Source organism: Mastomys coucha, unplaced genomic scaffold (assembly GCF_008632895.1).
Source record: "Mastomys coucha isolate ucsf_1 unplaced genomic scaffold, UCSF_Mcou_1 pScaffold1, whole genome shotgun sequence".
Lineage (NCBI taxonomy): Eukaryota > Metazoa > Chordata > Mammalia > Rodentia > Muridae > Mastomys > Mastomys coucha.
The window spans coordinates 274,769-292,459 of NW_022196891.1; the positions used below are offsets into that span (position 1 = coordinate 274,769).

A 17,691-nucleotide genomic window follows, 5' to 3' on the forward strand; every position below is an offset into this window, starting at 1 on the left:
ATGTAACAAGAAAGAAGAAAAGGGCTATTGAAGATAGAAAACCAACCAGTAAAATTGAGTAAGGGGACAAAAACACACAACAATGGATAAACAACAGCAAAAAAGTAGGTATTTTAATGCCTCAACGAAATTCATTGCATTGCATGCTAATTCAATGCAGACTGAGAAAAAGAATAGAACAAATCCCCACAAAAATATATACTAATATTATTTTGCTACATTAATATACACATCATCAGTAAAAAATTAAAGTTCATAAGTGTTAAAAGTAAGACAATAGACATGTATTTTTCTCTCTTTATTATTCTTTCTTGTACAAAACAACATAGCACTCTGTACCCCTCTCATCCCAATTAGCTTCTACCTCCCCTCTTCACCACATCTATTGGTCTTCCCTTTCCCTTCAGAAAAGAGCAGGCCTCCCAGAGACAGTAATCCAACATGGCATAACAAAATGCAATAAAACTAGGCACAAACCTTCATATCAGTGTTGGACAACGCAATCCATTAGAAGGAAAAGTCTTGCAAGAGCACTCAAAAAAGTCAAAGATACCCCTACTCCTACCATTAGGAATCGTACAAAATTCCCAAGCTTAATATAAACATGTATGCACAGGATCTATCTTAGACCCATGCAGGCTCTGGAACTGTTGCTTCAGTCTGTGCGTTCATATGAGACTTGTTTATTTGATTCTTTAGGACTGGTTATCCTGGTGTGCTAGACCCTTCTGGGTTTCCCCTATTCTTTAGGGTTCTTTAAACTCAGCCTAATGTTTATCTACGGGTCTCTGAATCTGTTCCCATGAGCAGAAAGAGAAAGTCTCTTTGATACAATTGAGCTAGGCACTGATCCATGAGTATAGCATACAAGTAGAATACCATTTGGAATCATTTCACTTTACTAATTATTTGCCTCCTCCCCAACCACCCAGATCATGTTGGTATTTATTTTAGTTATCTACAGTCCATTTTCTGGTCATCCAGGTTTCTATTGGGCATGGACTACATCTTGTGGCCTGGAACATATGTTGGACCCTTTATTGGACACTTGAAGAAGCTGTGAGCCACAATTGCCCCAGAACACCTTGCAAGAAGGACAGGAGATGGGTTGAAAGTTTTTGTGTCTGGCTTGGTATCCTAGTTCTGCTAATGGGAGCCTTGCCTGATTAAAGAAGGCAAGCACTTCATGCTCTATATTCGGCTTTACTACAAGTCTTTGTTAAGAGTTCTCCAGGAAGTTTCTGTTATACTATGTTTAAAATTTTTCCCTAAATTCCCCATTGTTCCAGTTGTCTCTCCACATACTCTTTTCTTCCATCTCTTTCAGTCCCACATGAACCCTCCTGTTCTGATATTCAGATTCTTCAAGAGAACAAAATTACCACATTAAGAAAATTGGGTACAGAGCTAAACAAAGAATTTTCAACTAAGGAATATCAAACGGCCAAGAAGCACCTAAAGAAATGTTCAATATTCTTAGTCATCATGTAAATAAAAATCAAAACAACACTGAAAATCTACCTCACAACAGTCAGAATGGCTAAAATCAAAAATTGAGGTGTCAGCAGATGCTGGCGAGGATATGGAGAAAGAGGAACACTCCTCCATTGCTCTTGGGAATGCAAGCTGGAACAACCCTTCTGGAAATCTGTTTGGCTGTTCCTCAGAAAACTGGACATAGTATTACCTGAGGACCCAGCTATACCCCTCCTGGGAATATACCCAGAAAACATTCCAGTATGTAATAAGGACACATGCTCTACTATGTTCATAGCAGCCTTATTTATAATAGCCAGAAGTTGGAAAGAACGAACATGTCCTTCAACAGAGGAATGGATATAGAGAACGTGGTACATTTGCACAATGGAGTACTACTCAGCTGTTAATTCATGAAATTCTTAGGTAAATGGATGGAAGTAGAAAATTTCATCCTAGGTGAGGTAACCCAATCGCAAAAGAAAGCACATGGTATACACTTACTGATAAGTAGATACTAGTCCAAAAGCTCCAAATAACCGGGATACAATTCACGTACCACATGAAGCTCAATAAGAAGGAAGATCAAAGTGTGGGTGCTTTGGTCCTTCTTAGAAGGACAAGAAAATACTCACAGGAACAAATACGGAACATAAGTGTAGAGCAGAGCCTAAAGGAAAGGCCACACATTGACTGCCTCACCTGGGGATTCATTCCATGTACAGGTACCAAACCCAGACACTATTGTGGATGCCAGCAAGTGCATGCTGAAAGGAACCTGATATTGCTATCTCCTCAGAGGTCCTGCCAGAGCCTTACAAGTACAAGGTCCCCAATAGGAGAAGTTAGAGAAGGGACAGAAGGAGTTGAAGTGGTTTGCAACCCCATATGAAGAATAATAATATCAACCAGCCAGACCCCCTCAGAACTCCCAGGGACTAAGCCATCAACAAAGGAGTATGCATGGCTCCAGCTGCATATGTAGCAGAGGATGGCCTTGTCATACACCAATGGAAGGAGAGGTCCTTGGTCCTATGAAGGCTCAGCAGATGCCCCAGTGTACGGGAATTGAAGGCGGGGAGGTGGGAGTGGATGGGAGGGTGGGGGATCACCCTCATAGAAGCAAGGAGAAGGAGGATGTGATAGGTTGTTTCCAGGAGGAAGGGAAACTGGAAAAGGATATAACATTTGAAATGTAAATAAAGAAAATATCCAATTTGAAAAAAAGACTCCTGACCTCCATCTAATGCTTGTCCATGTATCTCTGCATCTCATTCCATTGATTGCTGGGTGGAGCCTCTCAGAGGACAGTTATGTTAAGTTCCTGTCTACAAACATAACAGTATCATTAGTAGTGTCTTGGATTAATTCTAGCCCATGAAATGTATCTCAATTTGGGCAAAACATTTATTGACCATTCCCTCAGTCTCTATCTTTTCCCCTGCACATCATGTAGGCAGGGCACAATTTTGGTCTATGGTTTTGTGTACTGTTTCTGTCCTTATCCCTCCTCTGGGGTCCTGCTTGGCCCCAGAAAGTGAAGACTTCTGGACCCCTATGCCCACTGCTAGGAGACTTATCAAGAGTTGACCTCATAGACCCCATAAGTACTAACTCTGTTACAGGTCCCTGGCACATCCTAAAAATTTTCCTCTCTGACAGATAGAGTTCTTGTCACTCTCCCTGTGCTCCCAACATCTGTTCTCCTTCATGTGCCCAACTCCTCATCCCATCACCTATCCCACCCAATTCCCTCTTCCATTGACCTCCAATATAGGCTTTGTTCCCCCTTCTGAGAAAAATTCAACCATCTTCTTTAGGTCCATTGATTATAGTGTGGTTATCATATACTTTATAACTATTACCGGTTTATACGTGAGTACAAACCATCCATTTCCTTTAGGGTCTGGGTTACCTCACTCAGAATTATTTTTTTCCAGTTCTATCTATTTTCATTGTGAAATTCATGATGTCTTTCCTTTTAAGGGCTAAGTAGTATTCCATTGTGTATATGAACCACAATTTTTTTTATTAATTTCTCAGTGGAGGGATATCTAGGTTGTTTCTAGATTCTAGTTATTACAAATAAAGCTAATACAAACATAGATGAGCAAATTTCCTTGTAGGATGGTGAAGCTTCATTTGGGTAAATGCCCAGGAGTGGCGTACCTTGAGTGGGTCTTGAAGTAAAACTACTACTATTTTTTTGAGAAACTTCCAAATTGATTTCTACAGTGATTTTACAACTGCGCATTCTCATCAGCAATGGAAGAATGTTCTTCTTGCTCCAGAATCTTGGCAGCATGTGTGGTTGCTTTAGTTTTGGATCTTATTCTGATGGGTGTAAGGTGTTGATCTGAATTTTCTGATGTCTAAGGCCATTAAAGATTCCTTGATGTGCTTCTCAGCCATTAGCTATTCCTCTGCTGAGAATTCTGTTTAGCTTTGTAGCCCATTTTTATTGGGTTATTTGGTTTCTTGGTATCTAACTTCTTAGGTTCTTTGTATATTTTTTGATAATAGCCCTCTGTCAGATGTAGGGTTGGTAAAGATATTTTCCTAATCTGTAGGCTGTTATTTTGTCCTAATGAGGTCTCCTTTGACTTAAAGAACCTTTTCAGTTTTATGAGGTCTCGTTTTTTAATTGTTGACTTTAATGCCTTAAACCTTTGGTGTTCTCTGTTTAGGAAGGTGTCTCCTGTACCAAGCTTAAGGCTGTTCTCCATTTTCTGTTCTATTAAATATATCTGGTCTTATACTGATGTTTTTTGATCCATTGTATGTGAGTTTTCTGCAGGGTGATAAACATAGATCTATCTGTATTCTTTAACATGTAGACATCAAATTAGACAGTTTGTTGAAGTTGCTCTCACTTTTCAAAAAATCTTATTGCTTCTTTGTCAAAATCACGTGTCTATAGATATGTGGTATTATTTCTTGATCTTTGATTTGATTCCATTGATCAACCTGTCTGTTTCTATACCAATGCATACAGTTTTTATTACTATAGCTTGAGGTCAAGAATAGTAATGCCTCCAGAAGTTCTATTATTTTTGAGGAATGTTTTTGCTGTCATGGTTTTTTTTTTTTTCATATGAAGTTGAGAATTGTTCTTTCAAGATTTGTAAAGAATTGTGTTGTAATTTTGATGGAGATTTCACTGAATTGCTTTGGGTAAGATTGGATTTGATAAGATGGCCATTTTTACTATGTTAATTCTGTGGTTCCAGGAGTATAGATCTTTCCATCTTCTGTTATCTTCCTCAATTTCTTTCATCAGATACTTGAAGTTCTTGTCATACAGGACTTTCACTTGCTTGGTTAAAGTTTTACCAAGATATTTAATATTATTTGTAGCTATTATGAAGGGATTATTTCCCTAACTTCTTTCTCAGTCCATTCATTGCTTATATATAAAAAAAAGGCTACTGGGTTTTTTGAGTTAATTTTGTATCAAGTCACTTTGTTGAAGGTATTTTTCAGCTGTAGGATTTTTCTGCTATATTTTTTTTTTGTGGTTCCTTATGTATACTATCATATCATTTATGAATATCAATAGTTTGACTTCTACATTTCCTATTCATATGCCCTTGATCTTATTTATCTTAGCTCTCTAGCTAGAACTTCAAACTTCAAGTACTATATTTCATATATGTTTCTGTGAATACATACATATACACAGAGAGACAGAGAGAGAGACAGAGAGAGAGAGAGAGAGAGAGAGAGAGAGAGAGAGAGAGAGAGAATCCCTGATTTTAGTTGAATTAGTTTACATTTTTTCCATTTAATTTGATGTTGTTTATTAACTTGCTGTATATGTTGTATACTGCCTTTATTTTGATTTGGTATGCACCTGTATAACTGATCTCTCCAAGACTTTTAACATGAAGGGTTGTTGAATATTTTCAAAGGTTTTTTCAGCAGCTAATGAAATGATTATGTGATTTTTTTTTCTTTAGTTTGTTATATGGTAGATTACATTGATGGATTTTTATATAATGAACCACTACTGAATCCATGGGATCAAGCTTATTTGATCATGGTGGATGTTGTGCTTTATGTGTTTTTGGTTTTGGTTTTTATTTATTTTATTCAGTAATTTTGTCACAATGTTCAGAAGGGAAACTAGTCTGAAATTATTTTTCTTTTTAAGTTTTTGTCTTGATTATGTATCAGGGTAACTGTGGCCTCATACAATGACTTTGGCAATGTTTCCTTTGCTAAAATTTTGTGGAATAGTTTGAGGAGTATAGGAATTAGCTCTTCTGGAAACTGTGGTAGAATTCTACACTAAAACCATCTAAATGGGTACTCTGTTGGGTTGAGATAATTTTAATGACTCTAACACATTAGACATTAATAAGACTACTCAGTTTATCTGATCTAGATTTACCTTCATTAATTGGTATCTGTCTGTCAAATCATTGATTTTATTAAGATTTTTTAATTTGTGGAGTATAGTCTTTTTAAAATGATACCTAATGATTCTTTGAATTTCCTCAGTATCTGTTGTTATGTCTCTCTTTTCATTTCTAATTTCATTAATATGGGTACTTTGTCTCTGCCTTTCGGCTAAGGGTTTTTCTATCTTGTTGAATTTCTCAAAGAACCAGCTCTTGTTTTCAATGATTGTATTTTTCTCTGTTTCTGATAGATTGATTTCAGGCCTGAATATTTCTTGACATCATCTCTTTGGAGCTATTCCTCCTCTTACTCCTTCTTATCCCCCTCCTCATCACCCTCATCCTTGTCCTCCTCCTTTTCCTCCTCTTCTTCCTTTATTTCTGAACCCTTCAGGTATACTTTTAAATTTGTTTATATGGAAACTCTCCAATTCTTTATGAGGGGAATTAGTCCTCTAAACTTTCCTATTAGCACTGCTTTCATAGTGTTCCATAATTTGGGGTAGTATGTACCCTCATTTTCGTTGAATTCTATAAAGTCTTTTATTTATTTATTTCTCCCTGAACCAGAGATCCTGGCATAGGATATAGTTCATTTCCCAAGTGTATGGGCTGTCTATCACAAGCTTTAATACATGGTGGTCTGGTAAGAAACATGGGGTAATTTCAATCTTCTTGTATCTGTTGAACCTCATTTTGTGATAGATAATCTGGTCAATTTTGGAGTAGGTACCGTGAGAGGCTGAGAAGAAGGTATATTGTTTTCTGTTTGGGTGAAACCTTCTGTAGATAATTGCAAGGTCCATCTAATTTATAACTTTTCTTACTCTCATTATTTCTCTGTTTAGTTTCTGTTTTGATGACTTGTCCAGTGAGTCTGAGTTTTCTACTATATTTAAGTGTCATTGTTTCTGTGAGTTAATTTATAATAATGTTTATTTTATGAATGTGGGTGCCCTTCCATTTGGGGCATAAGTGTTCATAACTGAGAGGTCATCTTGGTGGATTTTTCCTTTGATGAGTATAAAGTGCCTTTCCCGTTGTCTGTAGACTACTTTTGGTTCAAAGTTTATTTTATTAGATGCTAGAGTGGCTATTCCAGCTTATTTATTAGGCTGGTTTGCTGGGTCTACCTTTCCTAGCTCCTTTTTCTTAGGCAGTATTCATCTTTGTTTCTGAGCTGTGTTTCTTGTATAGAGCATGATGATGGGTGTTGCTTATACATGCATTCTGTTAGCTTGCAACTTTTTATTGGGGAGTTCATTTTGATAATGTTGAGAGATATTAATGAACAATGATTATTACTTCCTGCTACTTTGATACTGGCTTTAATTTGGGCATGTGTGTGCGTGCACACACACACACACACACACACACACACGCCCATGCATGTGTGTTTCTCTTCTATTAATTTCAATGGTGTGAAATTATTTATTTCTTGTGTTTTTTAAAATATAGTTAGCCTCATTGGGCTGGAGTTTTCCTTCTAATACCCTTTGTGGGGCTGGGTTAGTGGAAAGGCATTATTTAATTTGATTTTGTAATGAAATAAAATTGGTATATCTGTGGTGTTTGAAATTTTTGCCAGGATTAGTAATCTGGAGTGGTCTCAGGGTCTACAATACATCTGCGGAAGCCCTTCAAGCTTTCAGATACATATTTGAGAAATCAAAATGTATTTAATCTTTTCCCTTTGAAGCTTTTAATATTCTTTCTTTGTTATGTACATGTAATGTTTTGATTACTATGTGGAGGGAGGATTTTCTATTTGGGTCCAATCTGTGTAGTGTTCTATAAACTTATTGCACATTTATGAGCATCTCATTTTTGGTTTTGGAAATTTTCTTCTATGATTTTGTAGATGTTTTCTCTGAATCTGAGTTAAGAATCTTCTCCATCTTCTGTTCCTATTATTCTTAGGTGTGATCATTGTATAGTGTCTCAAATTCCCTGGACTTTTTTGTATCTTGAACTCTTCAGATTTTGCATTTTCTTTGACTGACTTATTGATGTCTTCTACTGTATCATCCATGCCTGAGATTCTTTTCTTCCATCTCCTGCATTCTGTTAGTGATGTTTACATAAATAGTTCTTGTTCCCATTCCCATGTTTTCCATTTCCAGGATTGTCTCTATTTGTGTTTTCTTTATTGTTCTATTTCCTGATTTAGGTTTTGGTCCATTTTACTCATATCCTTCACCTGTTTGATTGTATTTTCTTGTATTTCTTTATACTTATTTTCTTCTTCTTTTAATGCCTCTACCTGTTTGACTGTATTTTCCTAAATTTCTTAAAGTATTTATTCATTTCCTTTTTATCATCCTTATAAAATTGGATTTAAGATTACTTTCTTGTGCTTTGGTTTCATTAGGATGCCTAGGGTTTGCTGGACCAATATAACTGAGCTCTTATCGTACCACAGAGCCCTGGATCTTGTTGTTTGTGTTTTTATGTTGTCTTTTAAGCATCTTGTTTTCTCTAATGTTGGTTGGATGATCCTCGTGGCTGCAGGACTTCTCAGGAATGCATGAGGAGCCATGCGCCAGACAATGGAGGTCAGGGTATGTAACACTGCTGGCTGGTGGGTCCCACTGTCAAGGGATTGGTGGTAGTGAGTTGCAATGCCTTCTTGGGGAAGCAGGATGCTCTGGGTTTCTGAAAGGCTTCTCAGGACAGAAGGTTGAGCAGAAAGGTAATGGAGGTCAAGGTAGTACATGCAACACACCTCTGGGCCATGTGCCCTGGCAGACCTGACTTGGAAGGGATTGGTGAGGCAAAGATTCAAGCTGCTAGAGTCTTGGGGTTCCCACAGTCCTGGCAGGGAAGCAGGATGTTTTTGGGTCTCCACAGGGCTACTCAAGACTGAAGAACAAGCTCAGAGCTAGATAATGGGGTTCAGGGAATTAACTGCAGGTAATTAATCATTCCAGGCTAGCCATACTATATATTTTTATTAGATTTTTCTTATTTACATTTCAAATGTTATTCTCTTTCCTGATTTCCTCTCCAAAACCCCCCTATTGCATTCCCCCTCTGCCTGCTTCTATGAGGGTGTTCCTCTACCCAGTACTGCTTTCCCATTTTGGCATTCCTCTAAACTGGGGCCTCCAGCATTCACAGAACCAAAGGCCTCTCCTCCCAATGATGTCTGACAAGGCCATCCTCTGCTACATATGTGGCTAGAGCCATGGGCCCCTCATTGTATACTCTTTGGTTGGTGGTTTAGTGCCTGGGAGCTCTGGGGGTGCTGGTGAATTGATATTGCTGTTTCTCTTACGAGGCTTCAAGCCCCTTCAGCTCCTTCAGTTCTTTCTCTAACTCCTCCATTGGGGACCCAATGCTCAGTCCAATGTTTAGTAGTAAGCATCCACATTTATATTTGTCAGGCTTTGGCAGATCCTCATAGGAGACAGCTATATAAGGCTCCTGTCAGCAAGCACTTGCTATCCACAGTAGAATCAAGGTTTTGCAACTGTATATGGGATGTATCTGCAGGTAGGTCAGGCTCTGGATAGCTTTTCTTTCAGTCTCTGTTCCATCCTTTATCTCTGTATATTCTCCTATGAGTATTTTGTTCCCCCTTCTAAGAAAAACTTAAGTATCCACAATTTGATATTCCTTCTTCTGGAGCTTCATATGGGCTTTGAATAGTGTATTGGGTATCCTCAGCTTTTGGGCTAACATCCACTTATCAGGGAGTGCATACTAGGAATATTCTTTTGTCATTTGGGTACCTCAATCAGGATAATTTTTTCTAGTTACATCCATTTGTCTAAGAATTTCATGAATTCATTGTTTTTAATGTCCAAGTAGCACTCCATTGTGCAAATGTGCCACATTTTCTGTATCCATTCCTCTGCTGAAGGACATGTTGGTTCTTTCGAGCTTCTGGCTATTATAAATAAGGCTGCTATGACCAGAGTGCAGCATGTGTCCTTGTTATATGTTGGAGCATCTTTTGGGTATATGCCCAGGAGGGTTCTAGCTGGGTCCTCAGGTACTATTATGCCTAATTTTCTGACAAAATGCCAGACTGATTTCCAGAGTGGTTGTACCAGCTTGCAATCACACCAACAATAGAGGAGTGTTCCTTTCTCCACATCCTTGCCAGCATCTACTGTCACTTGAGTTCTTGATCTTAGCCATTCTGAGTAGTGTGAGGTGGAATTTCAGGATTGCTTTGATTTGCATTTCCCTGATGACTAAGGATGTTGAACATTTTCTTAGGTGTTTCTCAGCCATTCAATATTCTTCAGTTGAGAATTCTTTGTTTAGCTCTGTACCCCACTTCTTAATATACTTATTTGGTTCTCTGGATTCTAACTTTTTGAGTTCCTTGTATATATTGTATATTAGTCCTTTATCAGATGTAAGATTGATAAAGAACTTTTCTCTATATGTTGGTTGTGGTTTTGACTTATTGACAGTATCTTTTGCCTTATAAAAGCTTTGCAATTTTATGAGGTCCCACTTGTTAATTCTCAATCTTAGAGCATAAGCCATTGGTGTTCTGTTCAGGAAATTGTTCCTTGTGCCCATGTGTTCAAGACTCATCCCAACTTTCTCTTTTATCAGTTTCAGAGTATCTGGTTTTATGTGGAGGTCCTTGATCCACTTGGACTTGAGATTTGTACAAGGAGAAAAAATGGATCTATTTGCATTTTCCTGCATGCTGACTTCCAGTAGAATCAGCACCATTTATTGAAAATGTTATCTTTTCTTCACTGGATGATTTTAGCTACTTTATTAAATATCAAGTGGCCATAGGAGTATGGGTTTGTTTCTGGGTCTTCAATTCTGTTTCATTGATCTACCTGTTTATCTCTAAATCAATACATTTCAGTTTTTATCACTATTGCTCTGTAATACAGCTTGGGGTCTGGGGTAGTGATTTCCCTAGAATTTCTTCTATTGTTTAGAATAGTTTTCAATATCCTGTGTTTTTTGTTATACCAGATGATTTTGCAAATTACTCTTTCTAACTCTATGAAGAATTGAGTTGGAGTTTAGATAGAGATTGCATTGAATCTCTAGATTGCTTTCAGCAATATGGCCATTTTTACACCATTAATCCTGCCAATCCATGAGCATGAGAGATCTTCCCATCTTCTGAAATCTTTGATTTCTTTCTTCAAAGACCGGAAGTTATTGTCATACAGATCGTTCACTTGCTTGGTTAGAGTAATACCAAAGTATTTTATATTGTTTGTGACTACGGTTGAGGACAACATTTCCTTAATTTCTTTCTCAGCCTCTTTGTACTTTGAGTATAGAAAGGCTACTGATTTTACATAATTTTATATCAAGACACTTTGCCGATGTTGTTTAATAGATTTAGGAGTTCTATAGTAGAATATTTGGGGTCACTTAATTATACTATCATATTATCTTCAAATATTGATATTTTGACTTCTTCCTTTCCAACTTGTATCCTTTTGGCCTCCTTTTGTTGTCTAATTACTCTGGCCAGAACTTAGAGTAGTATATTGAATAAGTAGGGAGAGAGAGTGCAGCCTTGTCTAGTTCCTGATTTTAATGGGATTATGTCAAGGTTCTCTCCATTTAGTTTGATGTTGGCTACTGGTGTGCTGTCTATTGCTTTTACTGTGTTTAGTTAAAAGCCTTGAATTTCTGATCTTTCCAAGACTTATCATGCAAAGGTGTTGAATTTTATTAAATGCTTTCTAAGCACCTAATGCAATGATAATGTGTTTCCCCCCTTTGAGTTTGCTTATATAGTGGTTTACATTAATGAATTTCCGAATATTGAACCATCCCTGCATCCCCAGGATGAAGCCTACCTGATCATGATAGAAGATTGTTTTGATGTGTTCTTGGATTCCATTTCTGAGAATTTTATTGAGTATTTTTGCATTGATATTCAAAAATGAAATTGTTCTGTAGTTCTCTTTCTTGTTGGGTCTTACTGTGGCTTAGGTATGAGCATAATTGTGGCTTCATGGAACAAATTGTGTAGTTTCCTTCTGTTTCTATTTTGTGGAATAGTTTGAAGAGTATTGGTATTAGGTCTTCTTTGAAGGTATGATAGAATTCTGTACTAAAACTATCTAGTCCAGGGTTCTTTTGGTTGGGAAACTTTTAATGACTATTTCTTTAGGGATTATGGCAATATTTAGATGGTTTATCTGAACCTGTTTTAACATAGGTTCCTGGTTAGAAAAGTTTTCACTTCATACAGATTTTGACATGTGTGACATCTGCTCAGGATCTTCTGGCTTTTATAGTCTCTGGTGGGAAGTCTTATATAATATGTTTGGTCTGATTTTATGTTACTTGACCTTTTTCCATTATTGTTCATAATATTCTTTCTTTGTCTTGTGTATTTAGTGTTTAATTATTATGTGATGGGAGGAAATACTTTTCTGGTCTAGTCTATTTGGTGTTATGTAGGCTTCTTGTATATTCTCATTCATCTCCTTTTTTAGGTTAGGGAGAGTTTCTTCTATAATTATGTTGAAGATATTTACTGGCTCTTTAATTTTTTAATCTTTGCTCTATTCTGTACCTACTATATTTAGGTTTGGTCTTCTCATTGTACCCTGGATTTCCTGGATGTTTCAGGTTAGGAGCTTTTTGTATTTTGCATTTTCTTTGACTGTTGTGTCAATGTTTTCTATGGTATCTTCTGCACAGGAGATTCTCTCGTCTTTCTCTTGTATTCTGTTAGTGATGCTTGCATCTATGGATCCTGCTCTCTTTCCTAAGTTTTCTGTTTCAAGGGTTGTCTCCATTTGTGATTTTTTTATTGTTTCTATTTCTATATTTAAATTCTGGATGGGTTAGTTCAATTCATTCACCAGTTTGGTTGTATTTTCCTGTAATTCTTTAAGGAATTTTTTGTGTTTCCTCTTTAAGGGCTTCTACCTGTTTATCTGTTTTCTCCAGTATTTCTTTAAAGGGAGTTATTTAAGTCATTCTTAAAGTCCTCTATCATCATCAGGAGATGTGATTTTTAAATCATAATCTTGCTTTTCCTGTGTGTTGGGGTATCCAGGACTTGCTATGGTGGGAGAACTAGGTTCTGATGATGCCAAGTAGCCTTGGTTTCTGTTGGTAAGGCTCCCTAGCTTACCTCTTACCATCTGGTTAACTCTGGTGTTAGTTGGTCCTGCTGTCTCTGACTTGAGCTTGTCCCTCCTGTGGGCCTGTAAGCCTGTGGTCTTAGGTGTGTCAACACTCCAGGGGAGACCAGCTCTCTCTTGGGCTGGGTTTGGGTGCAGAAGGCTGTGGAGCAGCCTTAGCTCCAGGGTACAGATGGAGACCTGAATGAGCCTGTCCACAGTGCTCATTTGTTCCTGTGTCCTGTGTGTTCTTGGCTGGTCCTGCTTTGGACAGTTATTGGAGAAAAGTTTTTGATCTCACCTCTGAGCTTAAGAGTGAGGACAATCCTGGGAGACCAGCTCTCTTCAGGCGGGATTTGGGTGTGGAGGGCTAGGGAGCAGCCTTAGTTGTCAGGTGTAATTAGAGACCAGAAGGATCATAATATATTTTTTTAAAGCTGAGTAATATTCTTTTATATAAACATAACAGTTTTTTTCTTTGTTTGTTTGTTTGCTTGCTGTTTATCCATTCTTCTGTTAAGGGACATCTATCTTGTCCCCAGTTTCTGACTCTATGAACAAATCTTTATGAATATAATTAAGTAAGTGTTCTTGTAGTAGGATGGGGTACCTTTTCTTATATTTCCAAAAGTGGTATAGCTGGTTCTTGAGGCAGATCAATTCCTAATTTTCTGTTGAACATCAATATTGATCTCCATAACACCTGTACAACTTTGTACTCCGACCAGCATGAACTGTCACTTGTGGTTTTAATCTTTACCCTTCTGACAGATAAAAGATGAAATCTCAAAGTAGTTTGGAATTACATTTCTCTGATAGCATATTTAGTTTTATAGTGTTACAAATTTTTGATCTAATTAAACATTACTCTTTCTATTTTAGCAAAAACAACATGATATAGCATTCTCCAGTGAGATCGAGGTTAAGTACTTAAAAATACATGAATTTGGAAGTCCTGATTGAAGTTCCATTTTTTTTTGTTACTGGTTTTATGATGATTTTCTTCTGGAAAATTTTAATCACATACTGTAATTTATACAACATGAAAAACCTTTCAAGGATATGAGACCTTATCAAAATAGAATATAAATCAATTGTTGGAGAACACTGTTTTCACATTTTGAACTATTTAACTAATTTTGTAGAGACTCATCTTCTGTTGTTCATACTTCTCCCTGCATAGGGGAGGAAATTTGCACTAGAAATAAAATGTTGTGTCTGCGGTTTCAGGATATTCATATCTTTTGCAATTGCAGAATTTATTGAAGCCTTTTCATTTTAAGAGGATTAGATTTGTTAAATACAGATAATGTAATCCATAAATCCATTTAACTGATCACAAATGTATTTAAATTCTTTGTAAAATATGTAAAATAAAGAAGACTTTGCTGTGCATATCTCTGAGTTGTAAAAAATTGTAGTTTGCCTAAAAAACATTATATATACTCCAATCAGTGTTGAAACACATGAAAATCAACACCATCTAACTGTCTTATACTACTAGACTAAGTTGAATGTTTACCTGTACTTCTCTCTCAACCCTGAGGGACCTAGGAATCAATCTCAGTAATTCTGGGGTGGAAGTGAGTGCCTTTACCTCCTAATCCCTCTTCCTAGCACTGTGCACTCTTTTGTATTTGGTATTAAACAGGAAATCTCTATTTATTTCTAAGTTCATTCTCTTAATAAATTAAACTCTGTTCTGAATTCTCTGCATAGGTAAATTGATATTATATTGTTATCAGATGAGTGTCCCTGTGCCATGTTTTCCAAGCAGAAGGTGTACAAAACCCAGACAGGATTCTAGGAGGATTTAGACATTTTGTTATTAATTGGGCACTAAGACATCAATTGATTATTAATTACAAAAACAAAATTTTATTTGCTATGAGTTTATTCAGTACATTTTCAGGGTTCAGAAGGGTTATACCTTTTTGTAAGGAAAAGCAAAATTGTTTTTATTGATAAATAATATAAGTATTTTAAAGGTTCAATTAATATCAATTACACAGCAGAGTGTTTCAGAAGGACCAGTGGTAAATTACAGTTTTATGACCTTTATAAAATGACAAAATCTATGAGCTCTATTACATCTTCCTTTCAGTTTTACTTCACATACGCGCGCGCGCACACACACACACACACACACACACACACACAAAATACTGAAAAACAACATATCACATCACATTGAAGAGGAGTGATTCTTTAAGTTGGGTCCAAAATTAAAATAAGAGTTCATCCTCAGAGCTAGTTAAATCCAATAAAATATGTTTGCATTGTTCTTAGAGAAATGAAAGAAATTTGGAGTATATTAGAAGAAAATGGTTATCAATGGATTGAACAGAAATCACTTAAGTAAAAGTTTGAACATACATGGAAGCAAGTCTCCTGGATTGTAAGGTTCATGAATTCCAGAATTATGATTTTTAGTTTCTCTGGGTATCCTATCACAAAGAGACTGATAAGTCCAGGTATTTACTAAAATTTTAGTTGAGAAATAAAAATGACAAATTCATGAAATACTGAGTCGCATTTAGAGAGTTATGCACATTCTGCAGTACTTAAATTGGGATAAACAATCATATCTATATCTTTTTTTTTTTTTTTTTTTTTTTTTTTTTTTTTTTTTTGGTTTTTCACGGCAGGGTTTCTCTGTGTAGTCCTGGCTGTCCTGGAACTCACTCTGTAGACCAGGCTGGCCTCGAATTCAGAAATTGCCTGTCTCTGCCTCCCAAGTGCTGGGATTAAAGGCGTGAGCCACCACTGCCCGGCTATATGTATATCCTTAATCAGTTATCAATTCTTTATGGTAAAAAACATTCAAGACATGTTTAGCCTTTGGAAAGTACATAACATTATTGCAATTTATAGTTACCATACTGTGCCCATTAAAGTTTCTAACTCCTATTTAACTAAAATTTACTAGCCATTTATCAATCTTTCTCCATTCCTTCTGCTTCACATTTATAATTTACAGGATCCTGTGTTGAAACATTAGAAGTCAAAATGAAAATATTCAAGTACTTTCTGTTAGAGATTGATATTGCTATATTTTTATAGCAATAAGGATTTAGAACTTTTGTAATATATTGAAACTCTGAGTTTAAGTTGCCTTTGTTTATCTATTTTGTTCTTCTGGGAATTAAATACAAGGACAAATGCATGCTAGGCAAGTGTTCTAACACTAAGCTACACTTCAATCCTATTTAATAATTGTTGTCATTGTTTTCTATTTAAGAATTTCACATTCCCCTGGACCTCTCATAGTGTCCCATGCTAGAGCAACCCATGGCCCCAAACCATTGCCCTGCCTCTGTCTGTAGGCTGCTGGCACTGAAGTGGGTTGCACGTAAGAAAGGGAAAAAAAAGAATTTCATCATGGAAAGATTATACTAAAGATCTACTCACATTGTTCTTACAGACACTACCAATATCTGTACTACCTTGTTTCACTTTACAGTATCTCCCCATTTCCTAACCCAATTATTCAAACTCTGGTTTCTAATTGAAGCTTTTCCCATCTGCTAGGACCATAACTACTGTGAGCAAACCCAAGTGCATCCTCACTTCTGTGTCAGAACATTAATATCATACTCAACTGGACTGGCATTTGAAACAAAAAGAAAAATTAGCTACATGAATCCTGTCTTTTAAAAAAATAAAATAAAATGTGGATTCTTACTTATGTTTTTTATATATTTCTAATATATATTTAAGAACATAAATGAAAATGACTTATCTTATTTATATATTCACTTTGGGCATCTTCTTCATGCTGGAAAATCATTTCAGCAGCCTACCCAAGAGAAAGTAGTCATTATTGTCATCTAATTTCAATGTCTTTCTGTGTTTCTCCCTTGTCATTAAGCAGTGCCCAAATAATTTCATCTATGAAATATTCATAGAAGCATAGTGTTTTATGAATTTTCAATGAATATTCAAGTATAAGCACACACTTTGCTTATGATACTTAGAAAGGATTTAAACAAAACACATCATGAATGAGTCTATTTGACTTCAAATTTAATTTTAAATTAAAGAGAGTCATATTTATTCTTAATTTTCAAAGGTAAGATTATTCATTGTTTTACTTAATTCAATTTGCAGTAATTTTACATTCAAAATAACAGACTGCTTGTTAGAAAAAATGTACAGTTTTCTCATATAACCAACTTTTTTTTTTTTGTTTTAGGATTAGTTTCACTTCTGTTAGATTTGATTGAGTTTATTTTAAATAAGCTTTTGCCAAGTAGTGTTAGAGTTTTATCTACATCTTAATAAAGTGTTCAGTAGGGCCTATTGCTGGGTCTCAGACTGCATGGGAATCTCTGGAGGGATCAGCAAAGGTTGCCAGCTAACAGCAAAAGTGTTTAGGGGATATAAAAAATTAATTTGGATTCTGAAAGGAATGGACTCACTAGCATAAATTGGAATAAAGGAGGTGTGCTTACAATTAGATTTTTTTCATTATTATTATTCTTGTCTCTGAAACTAAGGAGACCTAATCTTCAATCTGAAAGGCTGTGACTTAGCATATAGTTGACTCAATAAGTCATATGTGTCCTACATTTTATTACCAAAACATTAGTATCTAGAGATGTCTACTTCAAAGTCTGTTTAATTAAAAAATTGTTTAATTCATTGTATTTAATCTGTTCCTTTCCTGATATGATTAATGAGTTATGGAATTAATTTCCCAGGTTTCCTTTACTATGCTTGCCTCAAGA

At 36.1% G+C, this 17,691-nt stretch overlaps 1 non-coding gene across 1 annotated transcript; it reads left to right on the forward strand.

Annotated features, from left to right (window-relative positions):
• Positions 1-16,183: 16,183 nt before the first annotated feature.
• On the forward strand, positions 16,184-16,317 carry LOC116072128. Its single transcript, XR_004111323.1, has one exon. It is a non-coding gene; the product is annotated as a small nucleolar RNA SNORA42/SNORA80 family (small nucleolar RNA).
• The last annotated feature ends 1,374 nt before the right edge of the window (positions 16,318-17,691 follow it).